This window comes from Meleagris gallopavo, chromosome 2 (assembly GCF_905368555.1).
Source record: "Meleagris gallopavo chromosome 2, MGAL_WU_HG_1.1, whole genome shotgun sequence".
NCBI classification, from domain to species: domain Eukaryota; kingdom Metazoa; phylum Chordata; class Aves; order Galliformes; family Phasianidae; genus Meleagris; species Meleagris gallopavo.
The window spans coordinates 72,103,848-72,129,513 of NC_139405.1; the positions used below are offsets into that span (position 1 = coordinate 72,103,848).

General features: G+C 36.1%; 1 protein-coding gene and 2 long non-coding RNA genes across 6 annotated transcripts in view; 2 read left to right on the plus strand and 1 right to left on the minus strand.

Moving 5' to 3' along the window:
* FUT9 (fucosyltransferase 9) overlaps positions 1-25,666 on the minus strand; it is a 110,449-nt gene that overhangs the window by 34,447 nt on the left and 50,336 nt on the right. The window contains exon 1 of one of the 3 annotated variants that reach the window (XM_003204339.5): positions 2,392-2,530. The exons of 1 other annotated variant lie outside the window; for it this stretch is intronic. The gene's annotated coding sequence lies outside the window, so the exon portion shown is untranslated. Of the gene's footprint in view, positions 1-2,391; positions 2,531-25,666 lie in introns of those variants that run through there. One more of the 3 variants, XM_010707604.4, reaches the window with a different exon arrangement.
* On the plus strand, positions 4,309-10,428 carry LOC146545023 (uncharacterized). Its single transcript, XR_014881476.1, has 3 exons — positions 4,309-4,828; positions 8,172-9,278; positions 10,236-10,428. It is a non-coding gene; the product is annotated as an uncharacterized LOC146545023 (long non-coding RNA).
* LOC146545024 (uncharacterized) lies at positions 11,749-21,543 on the plus strand. Of its 2 annotated transcripts, XR_014881474.1 has the most exons (4): positions 11,749-11,886; positions 17,347-17,394; positions 17,998-18,186; positions 21,415-21,543. It is a non-coding gene; the product is annotated as an uncharacterized LOC146545024 (long non-coding RNA). The 2 variants fall into 2 exon arrangements; XR_014881475.1 differs by lacking the exon at positions 17,347-17,394 and having other exon boundaries at positions 11,754-11,886.

Sequence of the window (25,666 nt, forward strand, 5' to 3'; positions counted from 1 at the left end):
AACAAAACAATACACAGTATATGGAATGCAGGGGACTAAAAAAAAAATAATAAAATATTTTCTTCTTCAGGCCAAAGTAGACAAGTATACTTACAAGCACAGACAACTATTGTTTCGAAGCTGATGGGCTTCTGAAATACAGATCTGGACCATAGAGCTGCTGAATTTGAGTAGTGCAGATTGATAGTAAGTTATACAAACCTCTCAGGGAACAGTTAAAAGAAAAAGCTGCATGCCCTTCCAAGAAATTGCACAGTAATATTCATGATGTATAAGTACTGCCATTTTGAATCAACAAGTAATTACCATCCAATTTCTTTAAAACAGTTTTTTTGGGGAGATTTGTAGTTTCTTTGAAATTGATAGACCAAGTTTTTCCTAATCTTATAATTCAGAATCAGGCTCTGTGGAGGATTAAGCTGCCCTCAAACCATTCATTTTTATTTTATGTGAATAACACAGTGAAATTTTGTGTGAATTTTTCTGGCTGCCTAACATATGATTCTGTCTTTGAGCAGCAGTCACACAAGAAACAATGTGTTTCAGAGGTCCTTCTGGTTTTACTTTTTTTACGTTGTAGAATGAGTGGGGCTCGCATTTGCTCATCAAGTCTATGGAATACAAGCTTCACCAATCAAATAGGGGTGTTTACGCTTGTTTATGACAAGGTAGGATATAGAGTTATTCAGAAATACTATTTCCAGGTCTAAGAGCGATATAGATAAGAGAGTTATCAGGAGAGATTCGAGCCAAAGTTGTAAAATCTTTCCTCTATGTTGCATTTATGTAAGTTGGGCTATTTAAAATGAGCTGTGCCACAGAGTACACAGAAATTGAGTAAATAAGAAAGGTCATTCTGACAGTATATTTTATTAGGATTTTTTTTTTGCATCAAGCAGCAAGAATCTTCACAGAGTTCCTTCATACGGAGTATGCTTTCCATGTAGCAACACTGCAAGATCACAGGCAATTCATGCCTTTTACTCCAATGTAAAAAGAAACGGTGGCTGGTCTCCCATAGCTCACACAACTAATCTTTCTTTCACCAGAGACTTCTTGTTTTTTTTTAATGGATCAAGTGCATTGTAAACATTTCATATTAAGCTAAAGGCTTGTTGTGGCCTTCTTTTAGTGTCATCATCCTCAGATGGAAGAGTAGCATAGTTAAAATCATAGCACTTCTCCGTCATTTATTCTAAATCTCTTGTGTGACTTTGCTAAGAAAGGATGACATTGGCTTTCTCTTTTTTTTCTTTTTTCCCCTCACCCCTAAGTGCTACAGTTAAAACATCTTTTCTTTGCATATACACTAAGCTGTGACCAAACCTGGGGTTTGCTATTTGCCCTACCTATGATAAGGGGCAGACACTTCTGTGCAAGATTTGTCTTAGGATACAGTCACAGGGGTAGCAGTCATCCACTCAATGCCTCTATTTCTTTTAATTCTAAGAATGATACACGGCACCTTCTTCTAGCTTGTGTTGATAAATCAAACATGTAGGAAGTTCAACTTGATAGCTGCATCAGATATTTAAAGAAGATAAAGACCTTTGTCCAGTTCAAAGTAATAATCCACACAGTATAGCCAGTAATGTCAAGGAAGTGTTTGAATTAATAAGACCATTGAACCCTATATAATCAACAGAACTATGTCAGAAATTTTTAAAGGGCACAACCAAGTTTTCTGATAAGGCTGTTAGTCCTGTTTAATCAGTTTAAAAAACCTTACTGCGACCTGACAGTATATACGAAGGGCAGAGAAGTAAGTCCAATAATCAAAAACTTTTAGGTAAATTCCTAAGAACAAGAACCCAGAAATGGTGATTCCTCAATGAGATTCATTAATGCTAAGGCTAAGGTCTTTTTGGCCAGTAAAGAGAAAAAAAGAAAAGGAAAAATAAAAGAAAAAATTACATGTTCATGCTTTAGCATGAATAAAACTCTAATAATATACTAATAATACTAATAAAAAAAATCTTTAGCACGGAGCAAAATCTAATGCTATCATGCAAAATATCTAATAGTAAATGAAAGTAGGAGATTAAGACAGCTCCCTGTTGTCACAGAACAGAGATACACTTGCAAGTGTAAAGCAGCAGTATGTTATTGATATAACACAGTGATTAAACAACATTGAATAAATAAGACTGTAGTTTGACTAGGTTCAGTGGAAGAGTATACATGGGTATTTACTGCATAGAGGACAATGTCAGACAAAACGGTCATGGAGACCCTTCCATCAAATCAGTAGGTTTGCTATCTAAACTCCTCCTCAGAGGAACATGGGTGCAGTGGGGTCCAAGTTCCAGACTTGATCAACAGTTTATGCCTAAAGGATGATGTACAGAATCAATGAAAAATGCAAAATTTGCAAAGCTATTAGTGACTTACTGAGAATCCGTCGTGGGTAAGGAATCTCTCAGCCTTGAGAAGTAATCTTGAGAGGCGTCCCTATTCAAGGGAAGGTCCTTGCATGCAGCCCACTGCCATGCAGGAGAGTTCAACTAGTTCTCGGCTCTGCTATTTATGGTGTAAGATATTGACTCACATTGCATACCAGCTGTGTTTGGTTCGCGCATGCTCTGTTAACCATTGGTTATTGTGTAACCAAATGCAGCCATCACAACTGCCACTGCCTACTGCTTGAACAAGGAGTCTGCGAAATGGACATGTTGAGGAAGTACACTGTCACACCTGTCTGTGTTTAACCTGCTCAGTGGACTTTGCATAGATATATTGTCATGGTAATTAAGTATGCAACATGATTAAATCAGAAATATTCTACACCCCATCAACAGACTAGGCTGAACTGTATAATTTGAACTGGTAAAAACAGAGTGTAGGGTGGTAGATATGCACATCTTGTCTCTACGTGTCTACATTCTTTTAGTATCACCATCTAAAGGACAGTGTCACTAACTAGTATTTTAAAGGCTATGACAAGGTCATTGTCAGTCAACTGCCAACATGAACTCAGGACTTAACTTCTGTCAAGGATATAAGCCATTTCAAACATGAAATGAAAAAAAAAGTCAACACCAAATAAACAAAAAAATATCCAGAAGCAAAAGTTATAAAAATCTTACTGCAAAGAAAACGTGATTAAAATACTTAAGAAGGCAGGACACAAGTATGACAGTTTACTTTTTTGGTTAAAATCAAAAATTTATCTTTGCAATATAGAGTGACACTAGTAACATGAAAAATTATACATAAAATTTATAGTAATGGAGAAAAAGAGTGATTTTTGGAACAGAATCATAATCTTTTTTATCAAGCTCAAGAACAATTGTATACTTTTCGTGAACATTCTTAAATTGAGAATAACACGGTATAGCGAAGAAAAAAAGTACAATTTCATATTATTGTCATATTATTGAATGACAGCTATGGACATCACAGCCACTGATCCTGGCAAGTGAAACTGCCAAATCTGAACAGTATAATAAATAACTAAAAATCCAAATGAGTTGAGTAAACTAGGAATATAAAAAAGACAACATTATTTCTGACACAGGTAAAAATATTAGGAATGCCCTTAGGAGGATGAGACTCAGATACTTCAGATTTTTATGTTTATATTCTTAACATGTGTCGATTACATTTAAAGCCTTGAATACACATTTGCAATCTATCAGATTAATGTAACTAAATAAGTGTCAGATGTGATTTGAAGCAACAGAAGGAGGCAATGCAGTTAGAATATCAAAAAGGTACAATATGTTTAGCTCTTTTCTGCCTTCTGTTCTATCCAACTTCACTACATGTTTGTCACACCTCTGCTGTGGACTTGAGGGAAACAACCAAATACACACAACATAAGATATCTTACAGGCTTATAGTCTTTCTCTCATTTCCTAGAAATTATGGATCCTTTAGATATTTCAATTGTTGCATAGATTTTTCCAAACTTAGGCAGAAGTTCTTGTTTCGTAAAGTTTAAAAATGTTAAAAAAAAATTGATTTTTATATGCTTCATACATGCTAAGTGATAGACTGTCACCGGCTTTATCAGGAAATGCCTCAGTGTTGCTCTTGGTTAGCGGTTTTCTCTGGATTATGCCTAATTCCCCAGCAACATTGAGGTCAAAGTCAACGTGTTCTGAATGTTTCCAGCTCTCGGCTGTGTAAGGCAAGCATTTCAAGTGACCTTTGTTGCTTGCATTAAAATTGTTTGGTCTGCTGAAGATGTAGTTATTCCTGCCCAAAACACGCAGGAGGCTTTGGAGCATAACTCCTACTGGTAGTGATGATGCGCTACCTTCTAGCAGTCAAAGAACCTGTAATTTAGAGTATTTGTTAAATACATTCAAATAAGGATAAAGCTGTACAGCTACTTGCTGCTACAGTGAAATTTCACAGTTAGGGGCTCCCACGAATACCCTCGGCAATTTCTGACATAAAATATTGAAAATAGATAGCAACACAAAACCTGTCAACTCTCTGTTCTTACCGAGGGCATGCATTTCCACCCACTCTCCTCCAACAGACTTTTTCTCACTGTGCCTCTGTTTACCTCATCAGGGAAATCAAAAGAGAGTATGTACTTTTGCTCCACCTCATATCACGTCAGCACTCAATCACACACATTTTCACAAGCTCTCAGTCTGATCTCGTCTAGGAATCATTAACTTAGCTTAAACAGCATTTCATAATGATATCACTAAAATAATGCATATAGTACGCAGCCAAGGTTAGGCTGCTTAACATATGTGTTTGTTTGCCCAGGGGTTTTTGTTGTTTTTTTTTTCTTTTCCCGTAAAAGTGAGCTTGTGGGCTGGCCTAGCAAGCTGGATGCTCTCAGAGATCATAAATGAAATAATTAAAGGTAAGTTTCTTCTTCTGTATCCATGAAACTGTGTTCTCAGGCTGGATTTTTATCAAGATAATATGCCGGGTCCTCCACTTTGGCCACAACGACCCCAGGCAATGTTAAAGGTTTGGGGCAGAGTGGCAGGAGACTATGTAGAGGAAATGGACCTGGGGGTACTGACTGGTGCTCGGCTGAACATGAGCCAGCAGTGTGACCAGGTTTCCAAGAGGGCCAAAGGCATCCTGGCTTGTATCAGAAATTGTATTACCAGCAGGAGCAGAGAAGTGATCGTCCCTCTGTACTCAATACTAGTGAGGCTGCACCTCAAGTATTGTGTTCATTTTTGGGCCCCTGACTACAAGAAAGACACTGAGGCCCTGGAGCCTCAGTGAAGAGAGAAGGGCAATGAAACTGGTGAGGAGTGTGGAGCACAAGTTTTGTGAGGAGCAGATGGGTGAGCTGGGATAATTTAGTTTGGAGAAGAGGATGTTCAGGGGTGATCTTATTGCTCTCTAAAACTCTCTTGTGGCGAGATGGGGGTTGGCCTATTCTCCCACATAACTAGCAATAGGACTAGAGGGAATGGCCTCAAGTTGCACCAGGGGAGATTCAGTTTGGATATTAGGAAATACTTCTCCTATAGACTGGTTGGTCTCTGGAACAGGCTGCCCAGGGAGATGGTTGAATCATCATCCTTGGAGGTGTTCAAGAAACGTTTAAATGTACCGAGAGACATGGTTTAGTGGGAAATATTCGTGATAGGTGGATGATTAGACTGGATGATCTTAGATTTCTTTTACAGTATTGGTGATTCTATGATTCTATGTTCTTTTGTAGTTTTAAAGACTTAAGTTTAACTTTATTCAGAAAATGATAGCTATTATGTAGAGAAAAAGCAATGTTAAAGGGTGTTGCATTATCTGAGATATACTAAAATATATGTAAATGATGTCTATACTATAAGACATATGTAGAGTAAGAGTAAAAATGGAACTTGTGAGTTCCTAATGAGTCCTAATAATAATCGTCATCATAACCTATACTATTACATACCTCCAGAAAAATTGTCATGCAAATACCATGCACAGAAAATTTAGGCCATACAGAAAATTTAAATGATTTTGCATATCCAGAATATGAATTCTGCTATTTCGATGAAATTTGTCTTACTTTTACATGTTAAGAGTGATGACTTGCTTACATGATAGACTGAGTCTGCTTCATAACTGGAGTTGTGAGTGACAAGAATGGCTTTAACATCTCTTAGAATTTTGAAGAAAACCTCAACATTTCTTTTACAGAGGCATATATTTTTGGCTAACTGATGCACCACCTAGTTATAGTTATAACAGTACTGAAATAACATATATTTTGGTAGGTTCCTGAAATACTCCATCAGAACAGAAGTTCATATTTGCTGTATGAGCATTCACATGCACATGGAAAGTTTTCCATAAGGAATATTTTGTCTGAGCCAAGACACAACAAATGATTGCAGCAAAAGATAAGAAGAAAGACAAAAAGAAAAACAGAGATGGCAGAACTAAGATCATGTGTTTAAGTATGCACGTCCAAACTGCTTTAGAATGCTCAAAATAAATTTATATCAGCATCTGGGTTGCTCTTGAATTCCTATCAGATTAGAGTACTTCTTTCCAAACATTATATCCTTAGGTCTTAATGGAAAGACACTAGGATCAATTTATAGATCAACTGTATTGTAGAAATGTATTGTAGAATTAAGAGGCTACCTAGGAAGAACTTCTAAGATGTTTGCTCCCATAAACAAAAGAGTGAATAGAGATCATAGAATCATAGAATGGCCTGGGTTGAAAAGGACCACAATGATCATCTACTTTCAACCCCCCCTGCTATGTGCAGGGTTGCCAACCAAAAGACCAGGCTGCCCAGAGCCACATCCAGCCTGGCCTTGAATGCCTCCAGGGATGGGGCATCCACAACCTCCTTAGGCAACCTGTTCCAGTGTGTCACCACCCTCTGGGTGAAAAACTTCCTCCTAATATCTAATCTAAACCTCCCCTGTCTCAGTTTAAAACCATTCCCTCTTCTCTTATCACAATCCACCCTCATAAACAGCCGTTCCCCCTCCTGTTTATATGCTCCCTTCAAGTACTGGAAGGCCGCAATGAAGTCTCCCCGGAGCCTTCTCTTCTCCATGCTAAACAAGCCCAGTTCCCTCAACCTTTCCTCTTAGGACAGGTGCTCCAACCCTCTGATCATCTTAGCAGCCCTCCTCTGGACCCATTCCCAGAGCTCCACATCCTTCCTGTGCTGGGGGCCCCAGGCCTGGATGCAGTATTCCAGATGGGGCCTCACAAGAGTCAAGCAGAGGGGGACAATCATCTCCCTCTCCCTGCTGGCTGCCCCTTTTTTAATGCAGCCCATAACACAGTTGGCCTCCTGAGCTGCGAGCGCACACTGCTGGCTCATGTCCAGCTTCCCATCTACCAGGATCCCGAAGTCCTTCTCCGCAGGGCTGCTCTCAAGGAGATCTTCCCCCAGTTTGTATAAATACCTGGGATTGCCCCTACCTGAGTGCAACACCCCGCACTTGGCCTTATTGAACCTCATTGGAGGACATGTTTGAAAGTGATATGCTGTGTCAAAACTGTAACAGTTGACCCCAATTTGGCAGGAAATAGTGCAAGAAAGTAGAGCTTCAAAATAGAGGCAGGCATCTCATAATAGCTGACTTGATTATTTTGGCAGCTGTGTTTTTCATAAGCTGAAGAGTGGCTAAAAACCCATCAGAGTAGATAATGAAACACAGATGACAGCTTTAACACCAGTGGCAGGAAAACAGAGTGTAAACCACTTACTAGGAACAAATGGCAAGAGATAGCCTTATCATGGCAACAAAAGCAAAGTAGAAGAAAGAAATGAAAACTGTCTTTTGTTAAGAGGTCACACTCTTTTTCTGCTTGAGTTGCCTGTGCATTCTGCAAGTACTGTCTAATGGCAATTCAGTCTGAAGATGGGAAGAGGTGGTCATGTGGGTGAGTGAAATACAGAGCATCCCTGTACACATGTATTAAATCATTCACTGCTTTTCATCAGTTTATTCCTTTTCCTGTGTAGACTGAAATTTTTCTATTTAACAAACATTTCCCAGCATGGTCCAAGTTTCCCATGCTGATATCTCTTAGCTTAGTGTTTGCTGAATCCCCTAAATAATCCAAATACTTTAAATCTAAATGCATTATTTATTAGCTTAGGTTGGGTTTTGTTTTGTTTTGTTTTTCCACAACTAACTTTTCATATTGCCTTTGAGATATAAAAACTTGTGAGGATATTTTACTGGCTGCCACTGCATTATCTTCTTTTTTCTCTCCTGCAGATTGGACACCACAATAAAAGCGTTCTAGCCTTGCACCTCTGAATGAAGGGATTTTCTCTACAGAGTTTGTCCCCTTTGAGCTCAAGTTAGGAGGGAGCTTCATAAAATATATTTATGCTCAATAGGCAGAAGTTAAAAGGCACATTTTGTCAATCCCAGGCATGCTGCTTGTATGAATTATTTCTCAATAATTGCATTGCTCCTGAGTTAAATGATTTTCTTAGCATTTTCCATCAGTTTTCTCCATCAAATCACAGATGCATTATCTAAATGTAAAATAGCTCTAAAATTACCCTAGCATACTACAATCCTTTCCCAAACTGAAAGTTTCCATCCCAGATTACATTTCACAAATCAGCTTTCCATGCTGCAGCTTCTCACTTCTCTTCACTTCAAGCATTAATCTCTGAGATGAAATCATCTTAAATACTTTTTGAAATAAATCCTGCACAGGAGTTAATGGCAATTTCCTCTCCTCAGAACTCATATACATCTTCTGTCCATTTCTGCAGGCAGCAAAGTGGCCACTTTTTTCTGGCTTTTCTCAGTAGAATTATGCTTTTTCTTTCAGTAGCAGATTGATTTTAATGCAACTCTCAGGGGTATTTTTTGTTTTTTTTTTATTGTTGTTTTCTAGTGGAAGGAAAAAATGGACAATGGGAGAATAAGAATACAGTGCTCAGTGTTACCTGTTTTTAAAGCTAGAAAAGGGTTAAGGCAACTGCAGTTTAACACTATGGTGACTAGATCCTACACACTCTAAACAGAGTATAATATTTGCACTGAAAAGTAAGAGCTTGCAATATGAAATCCATGTTCTCTTGAATAAACGAGATGCCTGGAAGCCTACAAGAGCATTTAGATTCTGTCAGCAAGTAAATAATTTGATGCTTAAACCACTCCAGAGAAGGGTGAATCTACAGCACTGTTTCTGTTACAAACTGCTAGGTGGTAGTTAGTCATCTCCTTTAAACTCGACTATAGACCCTGAAGCCCAGCTCCTGAACAAACTGCATGTTTGCTTCCTGTGATGGGAAGAAAGCATGGCTGTTTTACAGCACTCAGCTGGAGAGAGTGGTCTCAGAAAAGTGTCCAAGCCAATAAAAAGTAAGTCATCTAGCTTGGAGCCTGAAGGGATTTATCCCAGCCTATAAGTCTCAATTTTGTGCCTGGCAAAATTATGGAGAAAATTATTCTGGGAGTTATTGAAAAACATGTAAAAAACAATGCAGTCACTGGGTACAGCTGACATGGGTTTGTGAGGGGAAGTGCATTCAATTTACTTTTACAGCAAAGTTACCCCTCTATTTGACTAGAAGAAGCCAGTTGATGTAATATTTTTGGATTTCAGCAAAACTTTCAATACTATTTCTCAAAGTATCTTTGTGGACAAAATGTCCAGCTAGACAAATACATAATTCAGTGGATGAACATTTGGCTGACAGATTGGGCTCAAAGGATGGTAGTAAATGGGATTATATCAAGCAGGTGACCAATCACTAGTGGAGTTCCACAGGACTCCATTGTAGGGCCTTTAAGCCATTCTCTTTAATGTTTTCATAAATGACTTGAGTAACTTGAGTACAGGACTTGAAGTAAGTTTACAGATAACACTAAATTGGTAGGAACTGTTGAATCCCTCAGGGATAGAGGACTTGCAGAGACATGTTGACAAATTAGAGGGATGGATAACCAACAGATACGTAAATTTTAGCAAGAGCAAGTGCCAGATTTTTTACCTGGGACATGGCAACACTGGATATATGTACAGACTGCGGGATGAGTGGCTGGAGAGCTACCCTGCAAAAAAGAATCTGGAGGTTTCAGCTGACGGCAAGTTGAATCCAAGTCAGCAGTATGGTGGGTATGGAACAATATCCCCAGGGCAGTGGTCATGACCCTAAGCTGCCAGAGTTCAAGGAGCATTTAGAGAGCACTTTTTGACATAGGGTTTGAATTTGGAGTGGTCCTGTATGGAACCAGTAGTTTTACTTGTGGGTTCCTTTCAACTTGAGATATTCTGTGATTCTATAATTTCATGTTTCTCTTTTTTCTCTTTTGCAGATTGTCAGTAAAGAAAAAATAAGGCACAGAATATGTGCAAGACCAAACTCCCAAAGGTTCTTACTTTGCATATCTTGTGAGCTCAGAAATCTGTGTTTACAACAGGCACCTGGAAAACATGTATTAGAGGTCTCCTGTCAATGTGCTTTATTTTAGGTACTCAGTAAATATATTATTTGACCTGGAGATTAATTGCAAAGAAGTGATTTCTCCAGCCAGCCTATTTATGTTTCCTTAAGACACTCGCCTTCAAAGCAGAAGGAACATTCCTTGAAGCTTGGATGCTTCCTTGAATTTAGACCTGGAAATGTTCATTCTGGGTTTTTTGTCTTTCGTTTGAATCTTCTGAGTTTTACCACTAACATCAGCAGAACTACTTATGAACTTAGCAGTGGGCACACACAAATTGTTTGGAGGACCATGGCACCAATATCAGATACATGAAGTCATCTAAATGCTTAGTACTGGAGACAAGATTTTCAAGAACACCTATCTAGGTTAGTATAGACTTATCTCCCATAAAACATGCATGTAACTGGCGTGGCTAATTTGGCTCCAAATGACAAGCTCCCTAGCTGCTGCTGGTCTGCTGGAAAAAAACCCTTCTCTTTTGGAAATATCTTTGCAAGGTGAAGCTATGTATGTTTTTACATAGGGACAAAAATATTGGTGAAAATTCTATGTGAGAGGTCTGAATATCACTGAAAAATTATTCAAGACTTACAAATGTTCTATTAGCTAGCACATCAAATGATGTCTTTTTTGTTGTTGTTGTTTTTAAGAGATGTATTACTGAAGTGAACTTCTAGTATTATTTTTTAAAATAAATCTACTGCCTTAAATTCAGGTAGTTTATTTTTCAGCATCCTTAAGAGGCTGATTGACAGCAAATACACATTACTCATCAGGAAAGCTGAAGGATCTGTTTCCACTGCAGATTCTTCTCTGTTACTTTTAAAATATCAAATAATTACTTCCACCCTTCTATCTGAAATAGAACTCACCATATCTCAGATTTTCTTTTTCCATTTTCTTTTCAAATTTTTTTCTACTTCTTTTAGTCTGTAATGTGTTTTTTCTTTGTTCTTTATATAAAATATAAAATTATAAATAGATTTGTGTATATTATATCTATACATAACACGTAATTATATGCATTTATTATGTGTTTTTAAATATATAATGGATCAAAAAATGATCTAAAAGAGCTGAATATCTGATGGACTTCACATAAATAAAAAAAGTCACTGAAAAGAAAAATAGACATTTAGTATAAAAATATAAGAACATACCCTCCTTATTTTGCAATGTAACATTTTTAAATTTTAACTATGTGATTTTCAATTCGAATAGCTAAGCTAAATACGACTATTTTTACTTACTTTTCCTTTGTCATGTTACAGCTTTTAAAAAAAGGGCAATGAATTATTGCAATTCAGTAGTTAAGAAGGAGGATTGGACCAGATTACCTTCAGAGGTCCCTTCCAACATAAAATATTCCGTGATTTGGTGAAAAAAAAAAAAAGTGGTTTCCTTCTGGAATTTCTGCTTGAATAAACAATACACGATCAAGTCTCATGTCAACTTTTAAAAGAATATAGATCCCAGCATAAATGCTTATAACCTTCGAAGAAATTGCAGATATGTCAAGGTAAGTAAATTAAAAAGATCAACTACAGATTTGTTTGAATAAGGAATGCATGATCAGGCTATTTACTAACAGGCTGGGAACTAAGGCCACAGGACTTTATATGGAAAACTGTATTCTGTGCAAACAGTGAGCTTGTTAGAATTTAGAATTAAAATTATTATTATTAGAGAACTGTTGTCTGAAGGATATACAACACTGTATTTCTGCTACATTTCTTCAGGTGCTATGCACTACAAGCCTGATCTGTGCTGCTGCTAGAATTTTCATCTTTATGATTAAGGATGAACTGTTTACCTCAAAGCTTTTGCCTGTTCACTGGAGCTCTTACTACTCCTTAAAAAGTAAAATAAGACACAAGTGAGTTGCCAGCATTAGACCTGGCAAGATTAGTGATGTCTTGCTGTGTTTCTCTCTTATCTACCTAAGAAGATTAATTGATGTAGCATAGATTTCATATGCGGAAGACATTTATTGCAGAGAATACTAAAATGCTTAAATCCGGTTGGATGAAACTTTTCTCTGAAGTGGAATGCTCTTAACATTGCAAATGCACAGTGCCAACCAACAGGTATCTGTCCTTTTGTTAGTGTGTCCTTCACACAGATGTCACTTATGCTACCAAAGAATGATATAGCTAGTGCAATCTGGAACACCAACCCAGATAAAACATTTGCATTGACAAAATATATTTTTTTCTTTGTGTGTACACAGGAATTAGAGTATTCCACCACTATAAAAACTGTTAAAGTACTTTGTGTAGGCCATTTATAAGAATCCAGAGTCAAATCCAAGAATGGAATGAGTAAGGGAACTTATCCATAATAAAAAAGTCAGTCTTTTGTGACCTTCTGGGGAAGAATTTTCATTATAGTCTGGCAGTGAAAGATACGAAAGAGGAAAGAGGAGTGGCGAGAGAGAATAAATAAGTAAATAAAACACTTAACATTTAAGTAAAAATATACCATTAAAAAATACAATTATATTTTGAAATTACAAAGATATCGGTTACATAGTAAAGATCTTGGTGATTCAACTTTACAGTTCCACCTATAAGCAGCACTCTTCTATATCTGTGAGTTCCTTTGGAGAGGAGATGCTTAGTTAGAAATAAAATAATGAAACAAAAAAAGTTGTGTTGCCTTTTAGATCACTTCCTGACAAACTTGTCAGTGCTCCTGATACATTAATAACCTGCATATGGATAATCTAAAGTGTTTGGCGGTTTTATGAAATGCTGTTTTGGATCTCTTTGCAGTCATACTGTTCATGTCTCATTACCTTCATAAACCAAAAATTATCACATAACATTTCTGTAGAAGTAAGGCAGAAGAAGTAAAACCAAAACCAGCTTAGTCTTACTAGCACTTGAATGTGTTTTCCTATAGATTTGTCTGAGAAAATTATAAAACCATAGAACAGTTTTGATTGGAAGGGACCTTAAGGATCATCTAGTTCCAACCTCCCTGCCCTGGGCAGGGGCACATCTAACCAGATCCAGTTGCTCAAAGCCCCATACAACACTTCCAAATGGGGCAACCTGTTCCAGTGCCTGACCATTCTAATAGTGAACAATCTTCCTAACTGAAGTCTATCTTCTTTTAGTTTAAAACTATTGTTTCTTGTTCTATCAGTACACCCCCTGATAAAGAGTCCCTCCCAGTCTTTCCTGTCGATCCCCTTTAAGTACTGGAAGGCTGCAGTTAGGTATCCCCATAGCCTTGTCATATGGAAGTACATTGTAAAAGGTGATGACCTCTTCAATATCCTCCCCCCCTTTTTTTTTCCCTTCAAAGTAGACACTTTTTACATTTTAATGAATTAAAAAAGCTGAAATGCAGTTCAGATTAATGTGATTTGCAAGGCATCCCCTAAAAACTCTTAAACAGTGACACTGTGGCCTTTCATATGAAAATGTGATTATAGACACCTTTAAAACATGCACATTTGCTTGCAAGTTTGCATTGCAAAAGCTCCATTGATTTTAGTGAGTTAAGCTAAGCCTTTGAGTATGTGTGCCTTTGCAGGATCAAAGCTTAGCTGCTTCAAATTTCAGACAATAATTACATGACATGCATAGTTCTACCTTCTCTGTTGCTTCAACAATCTGTTTCTGTGGTTGTTTTTGTTAAGTACCCTATTTTTTATCCTTCCTCCAATAATTAAAACTTGTAGCTCAATCTCATGATTATTAAGAGATTTCTTAAAAGAAAACTGAAGCTGACTATGCTGTGTAACTGGTTTTGAAAGAAAAACAACGAATGAGTAAAACAAATAAAAAGCTTTGCAGGCAAAATAAAAGGAAATCCTGTTAGGGAGCAATGCAGAAAACCTGAAACATAAGATGTGCATAAGAAATCATAGAATGAAACTATAAATATAGAATTTTTTTTTCCCCCTCAAAATTGAGTGCTTACAAATTGCATAATGCAAGGATTACCTGGCTGTTTCAATTTAGAAGGCTAACATAGCTATTTTTTAATGCCTGGAATAGCTCTATAACTGGACATAAGTAATAGACTAATGCAAAGTGAGAATGTTTCCTTAGTTCCCTCTAACAGATTCCAAAGTGCAGTCAACCCAATGAGATTTACATGCCCTGGTTTTTGAATCATTTGGAGATACTCTACTACATGGATTTCTCACTGTTTATTCCTTTCATTTAGAGTCATAGAATCATAGAATGCTTTGGGTTGGAAGGGACTTTTAAGATCACCTAGTTTCAACTCCCCTGCTATAGGCTGGAATGTCTCCCTCTAGACCAGGTTGCTCAAAGCCCCATCCAGCTGGCTTTGAATGCCTCCAGAGAGTGGAAATACACAACCTCACTGGGCAACCTGTTCCAGTGTCTCACCACCCTCACAGAAAATAATTTCTTCTTAGTATCTAGTTTAAATTTACCCTCCTCCAGTTTAAAGCCATTTCCCCTCATCCTGTCACTATCCGCCCTTATAAAAAGTCTCCCCTCAGCTTTCCTATAGAACCCCTTCAGGTACTAGAAGGCCACTATAAGATCTCTTCGGAATCTTCTCTTCTCAGGCTGAAGAGTCCCAGCTCTCTCAGCCCGTCCTCATAGGGGAGGTGCTCCAGTCCTCTAATCATCTTTGTGGTGCTCCTCTGGACCTGCTCCAACAACTCCATGTCCTGCTTGTTTTGGGGGCTCCAGAATTGGATGCAGTACTCCAGGTGGAGTCTCATCAGAGCAGAGTAGAGGGGCACAATCACCTCCCTTGGTCTCATGGTCACTCTTCTCTTGATGCAAGCCAGGATACAGTTGGTCTTTTGGGCTGCAAATGCACATTGCTGGCTCATTTTGAATCTTTCATCAACCAACACTCCCAAACTCTTCTCTTTGGGCTGCTCTCAAGCCATTCTCTGCCCAACCTGTATCTGTGTTTGGGATTGCCTTGACCCATATGGAGGATCTTCACTTGGCCTTACTGAACTTCATTAGGTTGGCATGGGCCCACTTCTCAAGCCTGTCCAGGTCCCTCTGGATGGAATCCCTTCCCTCTAGCATGTCAGCTGCACCACTCAGCTTGGTGTCATTTGCAAACTTGCTGTGGGTGCACGCTATCCTACTGTATATGTTGCCTACAAAGATGTTAAATAACACTGGTCCCATTTGGTTTCTTCTATTTCCATTCTTGGAAAAAACTAACCAGATTTGGTCTCAAAGTAATCGTAAATCAAAATCCTAATACAGAAAAATCTGAGTCAATTGATTAAAATTTTACTAAGTGTCAAAGAATCTGAAAAAAAGGATCTTTTACCTGAATATATCCTATTATCGTCGTATATGATACGGCCATACGAGTTTGGAAGTGGATTTCTAAACCATTGCTTCATGTCATTTTTTTTTCCTTCAAAAAACATTGTCAAAATTCATGAGACGTAACACTGATTACATTTCGTTTATCCAATATTTCTTCTAGAAATCTAAATACTTAGGTGGATAACAATCTTTTTCAGATCCAGCCTTCTGTATCCTGTTCTTAGGTGATCTATCTACTATTCCAGATGGTGAATTCTCTTCATAAAATGATAAATCATAATTAGAGCAAAGTACTTCATTCTGAGGCTAAATGGGAGCAGTGTGTTTTCCTATGTCTAATGTTCTTCTAGCTGTGCTCCATACTTTGGAACTACATCTTCACGCATGATGTATTTCTCCTACTATTGCTTAGCACTAAGATTAGCAGCACTTTTGTTTCTCCAGCTGCTCTGCTGCCTAGCAATTAAATATATCTACAATTAGTTAGTTTATAATTTGTGTATATAACTAGGTTGTTTTACCGTTATTTGTTACAAACAATGCATGATAATCTTTATTATCAAACACAATGTGAAGTAAAATTTGTGATTATGCAGAAAAATTTGGTTAAGCAAATACAACAGAAATTAATAGAAATCACTCAGCTTGCTTTTTTTTAAAGCTTACTGGAATTTAAGTACTGAAAAATAAAATAAAAAAATCAATTGTTTAGGAAAACAGGATTCTTCCAATCAAAGTGAATTCCATGTCAAGTACATATCCTTAGATACCTTGACATTACTCATAAGTATTCATCCACTTCACTTCTGTCATGAGAAAATCAGTTTCTCTCGTATCAGTTTGGTACTAATGGACAAAAAATCTTTAGCTTTCTTTCAGGATAATAATGCCTTTTCACCAGTTATTTCTTTGCTTTGCTCATTCACTGAGTACTTTCCAAGTTTTGTGCTGATTGTTTCTGATGTCTTTTGGAAAAAGTAGCATATAATCATGCAATTAAAAAGTTAACATGCACGTTCAAACGAGGGTAGACCGAAGATTGACAAACAGCCTCGATTCAGAAGCATGGTGTTTTGGCTTTTCAACTCAAGTGAAATTCTTCTTTTTTATCTATCTATCTATCTATCTATCTATCTATCTATCTATCTATCTATCTATTTATTGTGAGTGATTAACTAATTTCTGTGGGATAAAGTTTGTAAAAAGTGTGATTCAAATCAATAAAGGAATTGTCTGGGTTGTATTTGAATGTTGCACAATTTCCTAAAGAAAGTTATTCCATTGTGCATCACATTGATTAACATTTCCTACTTGTTTCTCAGAATACCTTAGCACAACGTCATGATATTACTTTATACACTTTTTTTGAGCCTCTCAGGCAACTCCTCATAGCAGGGAGTTGTTTATTTTATGGCTACATATATTCATGTTGCAGGTTAAAGAGGGACTGGTCTGAATTTACAAGTTAGTCAACTGTAGATTAGTGTTTGAACTTTACAATTCAAAAACAAAGTAAAAATTTTTGAGGAATTTTTACATGTTGCTACTCAGCTATGATAATTTTTGTAGATGAGAAACTGTTTGGTGCAATTTGCTGAATTTCTGAATTAAAAAAAATAATAATAATACAGAAGTATACATGAAAGCTCGATCCTAAGAACTGTTTGTCTCTCCCATTTCTCTCTAAGCTGTACTATTGGGTCAATTCAGTCTTGCAAACATTGAGACCTTCTCTGGTAAGAAAGACTTCTTCAGTTCTCATCACTCATCCCAGCAGCTTGATGGATACTAAATGAATTTGAGTTTATTACTTGTGGTCATATACCAGCAGGATGGGATTTTCTCACTGTCACCATTTTGAAATACTTTGAGTCTGCAATTTTCTTATTAAACTAAGTGGGGAAATAAAAGCACATAGGCAATTGCAGATATAAGCCTAAGCTACTGGGTCATAAAAACATGATATATTTACCGTAATTTTTAACTCAGTGTGAAACAAGCAGCAGATATTGGGTTCAGTGAACAAAGCTCCATTTTTTTCCTTAGCATCTGGACCTGCAGATTTCTAAAGCAACAATGCCATAATAAAGTCAAAGGTGCCTGCCATCTGTTCTATTCTATGAAGATTATTTGTTGCCTTTGTAATACTGGAAATTTTCCAGCAAATGTTCCAGGAAATTTGAGCATAATCAGGTGCAAAGCATACGACAATTATTGTGTGTGATGTGCTATAAAGCATGAAGCAGCAGGGAAACAAGAAGGAACACAAAATAGAGCACCAAGCAGAAGAAAATAAATGTTATTGGATATAAATGGTATTTGACATATTTTTTTTCCAGTTCCACTGAAAAGTAATGAAGCTCTATGCATAGAAAAAGGGAATGATAAAGGCTGCAATTTCAAAAATTTAAAGCCGGAAAATATGCCGTTGATGAACTCTTGACCAACTGGGGACAGATCTCTCGTTGTTTTAAGAGAATCTGCACAACCTGAGCAGAGCACAGCCAACTTGTGACAAGGAATCCAAGGTAACAGTGTCAAGTGTTAAATGGATGGCAGCAAACAGGCGGAATATTTGGGTAAAACTCAACATTGGAATGAAATTATTTTAACAACAGTAGATATGGAAGAATTCACAACAGTTTAGCGCTCAGCATTAGTTTTGTCTCGTTTGGTGAAACACTGCATGATTTTCAGCTTTGTTGCATTCACTGGAGTGTCTGAAGTTATCCAGCACTATTACTTATAATCTGTTCAAAGATGCAGCAGGAACAGCTTCAGACTTTCCAATATAGTAGCTTCCAGAAATAAAAAATAAAGTACAAGTAGACTTGAAAAAACGTTCTGATCAGTAGATACAGATGAGGAGGAATGGTGTTTTGAACAAAATGGAGAGCCAGTGTTTCTGATTTCTATTCAGAGCTTTGGAACAGCCATTGTCTCTGATTATGGAGAAGGCATATAGGAGCCTGGAAGGTCTGGCAGAAATTGAACATCTAAGGATGACACAGCCAGCTGGAGTCTTTTTCATTTGGATTTTTAATGCACTTTTTTTATTCTCTGATTTCCTCAAAATTTTAGTTGGAATCCTATGAAATGCCAAATGAATTAAATAAATAAATAAATAAATAAATAAACCCCCCAAAAACCACAACAGCTACTCCTCAAAACCTGAATGGAAAAAAAAAAAATGTTTCCTTTTCCCATTCATTTGCTGTTGAGTTTTGTGAGCTGGCATTAGACATTTGGTTAATGCTTTTATATTCTGAAATAGACATCTTGTGCAAGATCCAAGTTAAAATCGTCAAGCATAGTCAGCACTGCTGTCTCACTTTTCTATCATTATAACTATACTTGCTCTGGAAACATTCTCCTCAGTTGCTTTAAGCATGTTTTGACCGGCCAAGAAGCAAACACAGTGTTTATTTTGAAAAGAAAAGAACAAGGTTATGTACACGATGAAGAGAATACAAGCTACTAGAATTTTCATGTTACCAGAAAACTAAGAAAACACCAGTTCAGGATATATTTAGCTGTTTTTTAGTTACAATACTTTTTCATGTGAAGATTCAAAAAAATAAAATCAAATAAAATAATATGTAACAAAGCTGCTTTGAAGATGCATCATAAGAAATAAATAAAAAGGCCATATCTCTTTGTATCACTCAGGGGAGGATGTGGTCCTAAATATCAAGGACTTAGAGAGTATTGATGAAAACAGAATGAGATTGGGAAACAGAAGCAAAGTGATAAAGAGTTCTGAAGGAACTGATTTATGAGAAAGATCAAAAAGGTAAAACAAATCTATAGCTAAGCATTGACTAACGATAAGAGAGAGCAGTAGAAGTCAGTATGCTTTATGGCCACGCAGGAAAATGATATTGGAGTAACACCAGTGTTTTAAGGAATGATAGTCCTGTGAACTAATTCCAAAAGGAGCATGTAGAGGAGGAAAGTAAGCTGACTAACATCTTAGAAAACAATGTGAGAAAAAATATTAGTCATTGTAGGCAGATGACAGAGAGAACACAACTAGATTTTTAATTTCAAACTTGTTAGAATACAGCTGGAGAAAGTGATGCTGGCTTCAATAGTAGCTGGCCTCAGCTTGCAACATTTGCCTTTTTTTGGCTATCATCTTTGTCATACTGGGCAAGGAAGCACAAGAATATTGTATAACTATGATGCTAAGATGCTTGTGAGACATGAAGGATGCAAAACCTTCATTCTTTCAGAATTCAGTGCATAGGATTGTGGAAAGAACTGTATTTTTTAATTAGTGCCTGACTATCTGAATTCATTAGCCATAATCAGTCATTCATAAGAGGACAGATGAATAACTTCTCAGTCTAGTGACTACAAATCTAACACGATCCACTTGGAAAAAAATATATTTTGTTGACCTAAATTGAAATACTGAAGAAATTATATGGTATGTGAGTTGATGGAAATATGATACCAATCACAGAAAGAGCATTCTTGAATTTAAGAGCTTGGCAGGAACATCTGTAGGACAAAAAAAAAAAAAAAGCCAGTGGGAAAAGATTCACTTCTTTCTCTTTTGGAAGAGGTGAAAATCCTTGGATTTCCTACTGGGGGAAAAACAGAACATATGTATGAGTGGACCTGTCTGTTAGTAACAAGTCTGACTCCAGGAAAAATCGATGGCTGGAAGTTAGCATATCAGGAAAGAGATTAAAAATATATATATATGAAGATTCAAAGGAAATAATTGAATATAGGAAACTGGGATGCCCAGAAGCATTTAAATGAGTGTACACTGAAGTGAAATCAGAGAGGATTTTACTTATTTCACTAGAGAACTTGATTTAAAGCCAAATCTACTGAAGTGTATCACAGAGTTTATGAATAATCTCAGCAGGACTTCAGTTCCATTTTATTCATAATAGAAGTAAGTTAATTTCTGCTTACAGTTACACTGACTTAAGTGGTTGCTTTTCTATATTTTGGCATATACAATGAGGTGTAGGCTTACTAATACCTACAACAGTTCCAAATAACAAATAATGATTCAGTATATACAAGAGAAAACAAAAAGATTATAGCCCAGAACAAGATTCTTCCCATTCTATGTATTACTTAAACAAGAAATACAAAACTCTCATTATGTTACCAAGCCATTTTGAAAGGCAAGTTAGTGATGCTCAAGTGACTTACAATACAGCAGCACTTTCCCCAGGCTTCATTTTTAATCTAATTTATTTACTCTAACAAACATAACAATACAGCACAGCACACAAGGTACTCTTTTCTAGTTTAAGATTAATCTGTATGTGAGAAACTGCATATATTTCAGAAACAAAAAAAAGTTCACTTTTTTTGCTTTATCTGCTAACCAAAAAATATTTTAAATACAGAAAGATCTTATTTATGCTGTAATTGCCTTTGTCAAAGTTGCTGGTTTTATATTTAGGTATTCTGACAACAAAATTAATTTTCTCCATTGCCACAGACATTTGAAATGAATGATACTCACAGCGTAACTGGAAATCTACACTTAAAAGTCTGCACATGCTAACATATAATGTTATTAAAACAAAGTGGCACCAGAAAAAAATTTGTTAACTAATCAGAATAATGGTGGACTCAGATTTTCATTTATGTTTGCTATGTTGATAATCTTTTTACTTTTTAAAAATGCATTTTAAAATTATCCTTTTGTGTATTCTTTTACTTTTTACGTCTCTCATTCTTCCTTTATTTTTTGCTTTCTCTTTCTCCTTACATTCTGGAAGTTATCCAATTATCCCTGTCTTGGAACTTGACACTTCTTTTCCATTTATGTTCTAACTACCTCCTTCCCTCCTTTCCCTTCTTCTTTGGTATAGACTGATCTTGCTTTTATTCCTATGCATGGCTTGGTATCTACTACTCTCAAGTGTGGATGCCACTCTGTAATGTCTCAAGGGAGATAACAGCATGGAAAAGAAGAAGATGCAAGATACTGAAAAGAGGAATGGAGAAGAATTCAGTAGAGAAGAATGGCTGAGCTGAGAAGAGAATATTCAGAGAGAGCCTTCACTGTTCCTTAGACACCAAGTGACTCATAGTGTAGGACTGATATTGTACAGAATTGTGTGTGATGAAACATCAGCAGAGTGGCATTTGTGATGGTCTCGGTCTTCTAGACATATAGGGAAAAGGTAATACCATAAAAATAATAAAAGAAAAAGAGTATATATTTATATATCACTGCTATTATGTTTCCTCTATTTGTGTTCCTGATATATATGTCATTACTGCAATTATATTTCCTTTCTTTTTGTGTTTCTGTGTTCAGAACTAGAAAATCTCTAATCCTTTCTGTATTTTTTGATATCAGGATTGATCTCTTTTTAGACACCCTTTTGGTCATCAACTACATACTTTCACCATAAGCAGCATAATTATGAGACTGTCATGAACTATCCTAAAATAATGATCACTGTACAAATAAAATTATCTGTGAAAGATGTTAAAAGAAGTTCTAATTACACAATATGAAACCTTAATCAAATAGATTGCTCTTGTTTTTCAGTTCTAAAGCCCCTCATTTGCCCTTTATTTCCATGTATTTCTTCTCTCATAGTCACTAGAGATGACAGAGTAGATGTAGTACTTTTAACACTGCAAAGGAGAAAAGACAGGTCTTGTTCTACTGATTGAGAGGGATTCTCCAAGGGCCATGCTACTGGCAGTCACTACTAACAAACATCTGGCAGATAGGAAGAGCATACACAGTTGTGTGTGATTCAAAACACACTTAATTAAAAAGAAAATCATCTCTTAAAATTGCAAACCTGATGCATTTTGGAGTATATGAAGGGAGAAAATTTTTAATTAGAATTTCATTATCCCAAAAGGGAAATAATTCTGTGAGATGAAGCAGTGCTTGGAAAGCACTTTTAAATTTTGAATCACATTCTTGGAGTTAGAAGCTAACCTTCCTGCTGTGCTCTCTGAAGTGCTGCGATAGGTGCCTTCATTTGTTACACTGCTTGGCATTTTTCAGATAAAAAGCTATTATATCACCAACCCCACACTGATTATCTTGTAATTATGCCTTTTATCTTTCTTAAGTTAGTTTTTTTTTCCCCCAGTTTTTAGGATAGTGCTAATAATTCTAAGCAAATTTTTCTACTGAACAATATTTTTTATCATTTACATTGATTACATCTTTATGTGATCATCCCTTTCTATTCATTTATTTTATTAATTGCTTCTGTGCACATTAGTTACATCATTAATAGAAAATACATATTTTTTTAGATCTGTAATCTATTAATATAATAATTCCTAACTCTTTTCATATGGTTTGAAGAGTGAGTAACATTTGTTGTATTTCTGTTTTATGTATTCTCTAGACTGAAAACAGTGGATGCTACTTTCTCTAAGTATCAAATATGATGCCTTGAAAATATTATTAAACAATTTAATGTGTAAAAAAATATTTTAAATATATATTTAACAAATTATTTCAAATTATATTAGAAAAAATGTAGGGAAAATACACTTTTTTACCTTTGCAAGCTGATAAAATCTAATTGTTATTGTAATTTAATTACGAGTATGCTTAATAAACACTAAATATTTGTACTGAGACAATGATCCTTATCTGAAGTAAACATGCAACATCCTTCTGCATGTAACATAATATATATGAGAATAAGAAATGTGAGTGGAAGGACGGAAAAATAGAACTAAAGAATTTCCCTTCATAACAGAATCAAACTCTTATTGCATCCTAGATAATGTGGGGCAGAATAGACTCAACTCAGGATTATTTACTTTGATGTCCTCTAGTTAGATGGACAAAAACATATCTAAGTAGATAAATAATTTCTTGTAGCCATCACAGACAAATAGGTTATTTAGAAGGAATGTAAAGGAAAGGCCAGGAGATCTATGGCTATTTTTAGATAGATGTACGGGCAAAACCCAGAGGAAAGAAAGAGCAATAGGAGAAAAAAGAAACAAGAAATTGAAACTGAAATAACCACGCTGAAGCAGCTGAGGTACCAATATTACGTGCTAACAAAATGTCCACTAAGTTCTGCACCTGAAGAACTAGCTAACAAAATGGAAAGAGTGTACAGTAGTGAATGAACCTAACGGTGGAGAAAAAATGTAAAACTTGGGACTGACAAAGAGCAATTATTACAGAAGGAACTAATAATAAGAGTGAAAAACAGTAGTAGAAAATCATTCAGTATAAGTCTGTTCTTTTGAGCATTCCCACCCTGATTTGGAAGAGACCCACAAGGATCATTGAGTCCAACTCCTGTACAACAAAAACTAGAAACACGAATAGAGCACAGAAAGACAACATGATTTGGTATTCAGGTTTTAGGAATAAAATTATACAAATTTTATCAGCTCCTAGAAAAATATCAAGGAATTTATTTCTAAATGCATTGATCCCTAAGTAAAAGTGTGCTGTTATACAGATATAGCGTTTCAGGCATATATGGTGGCCCGAATGGTGCACATCAATTTTTTTTTTTCCAAGGAAACATTTACCAGAATAAAAATGTAGTCCTCTAAGAACAAGGACAAGTGACCGCATATAGAATAAAGTGGTTATAGTTTTTTAGGTAATGTTTGATTTAAATAATGTTATTCAAATGTAAATCATGACAAGAATATGTATCCTGTAATGAAATAATTCTTTCACATACAAGTAGTTTCAATAGCATTTTTGTGCAAGAAAGACTGTAGAGTCTCCTATGCAATATTTAATTTCAAATAATTTTGTTTTCTTATGTTAACTTAATGGAGAGAAGAAACCTAAGAAGTATCCAAAGAAGGAACATTACCTAGGGCTGTGTTGGTTGCTGTAGAAATAAATAGCAAAAGGACTTGTTTGTTTATTCAGGTCAAGAGACAGATCTTGAGAATTCTAACGTTCACATTTTTATCCACCTGGATTCTGCTTTGCTGTGGATGCCAGTAGGGATGAAGTTACTCACATGTTGGAGATTGCTAAGTGCTGATTCCTAAGGCCTGGTCCCTTCTGAGTTATGAGGTATAAGGGGTAAGACTAACGTGCACTCCACTGAAAACTTTGGTTCCAACAAGTTCTAAGATTGATAGAATATTATTAAAGAACTGAAAAGCATATTTGCATTTGTTAAAAACCAGCAAAATCCTATTTCCTTTTCAACTCTGGTTTTGGGCCATAAAACATCACAGGGACTGAGCAATTTACTGAGCACTTAATTATTGAGTGCAAATTTTCTCAAGTGCCTTGCTAATGAGTTTAGCAAAAACAAGAAAAGAAATAACCAGAAAGAGATTCAGCACAAGCTGAGTTTTAAGAAATTAATGCCAATGCCTTAGCCAATTTACATATATGTAACACCTGTTTAGATTGCTTTTTTAATTCCAACTGGAAAAATTATGCTTCCTTTATCACCTTTAAACCTTACAGTTTTCTTGTATATCAGTCTTATTATCTATGTGCTATTGATATGATGCTACATTTTAACTCCAAACTGATATGTTCTTTCATGGCTTCATTTAACTCTGTGCATATTGAAAAAGGGGATGAGCTTTCATCTTTCATTCACATGTGTATTCTTCAATTCACATGTACATTCTTTACTTATCTGGGCTATCCGTTCATAAAAGTAACAATCTGTAAAAATGACCTTTGCCACTCTTCAAGCACTTTCAACTAAAACAGGAATTACTGTTCTACAGCAGATTTCTCATCTCTCTACTACAGTATTTTGCCTCCTTTCGTAACTCATGCTACAGCATTTAGAAACTCATACTTTTTCTAAATTTGTGCTTCCTTCAATTTGGACTTTTATCCATATCTCAGTAAGAAACTGGTTTAAGCCTCAAAACATGAAGCCACTAGGACTTTTTTAAGTAATAAAGATCAAAATTATAACATATCATGCTCTTTATTTTCTTTTTATTGAATGAGACATAGTATAACACAAACACAGTTATCATATGATTGCTCTCATTGTATTACACCTTGTGGAACAGCTCACAAAA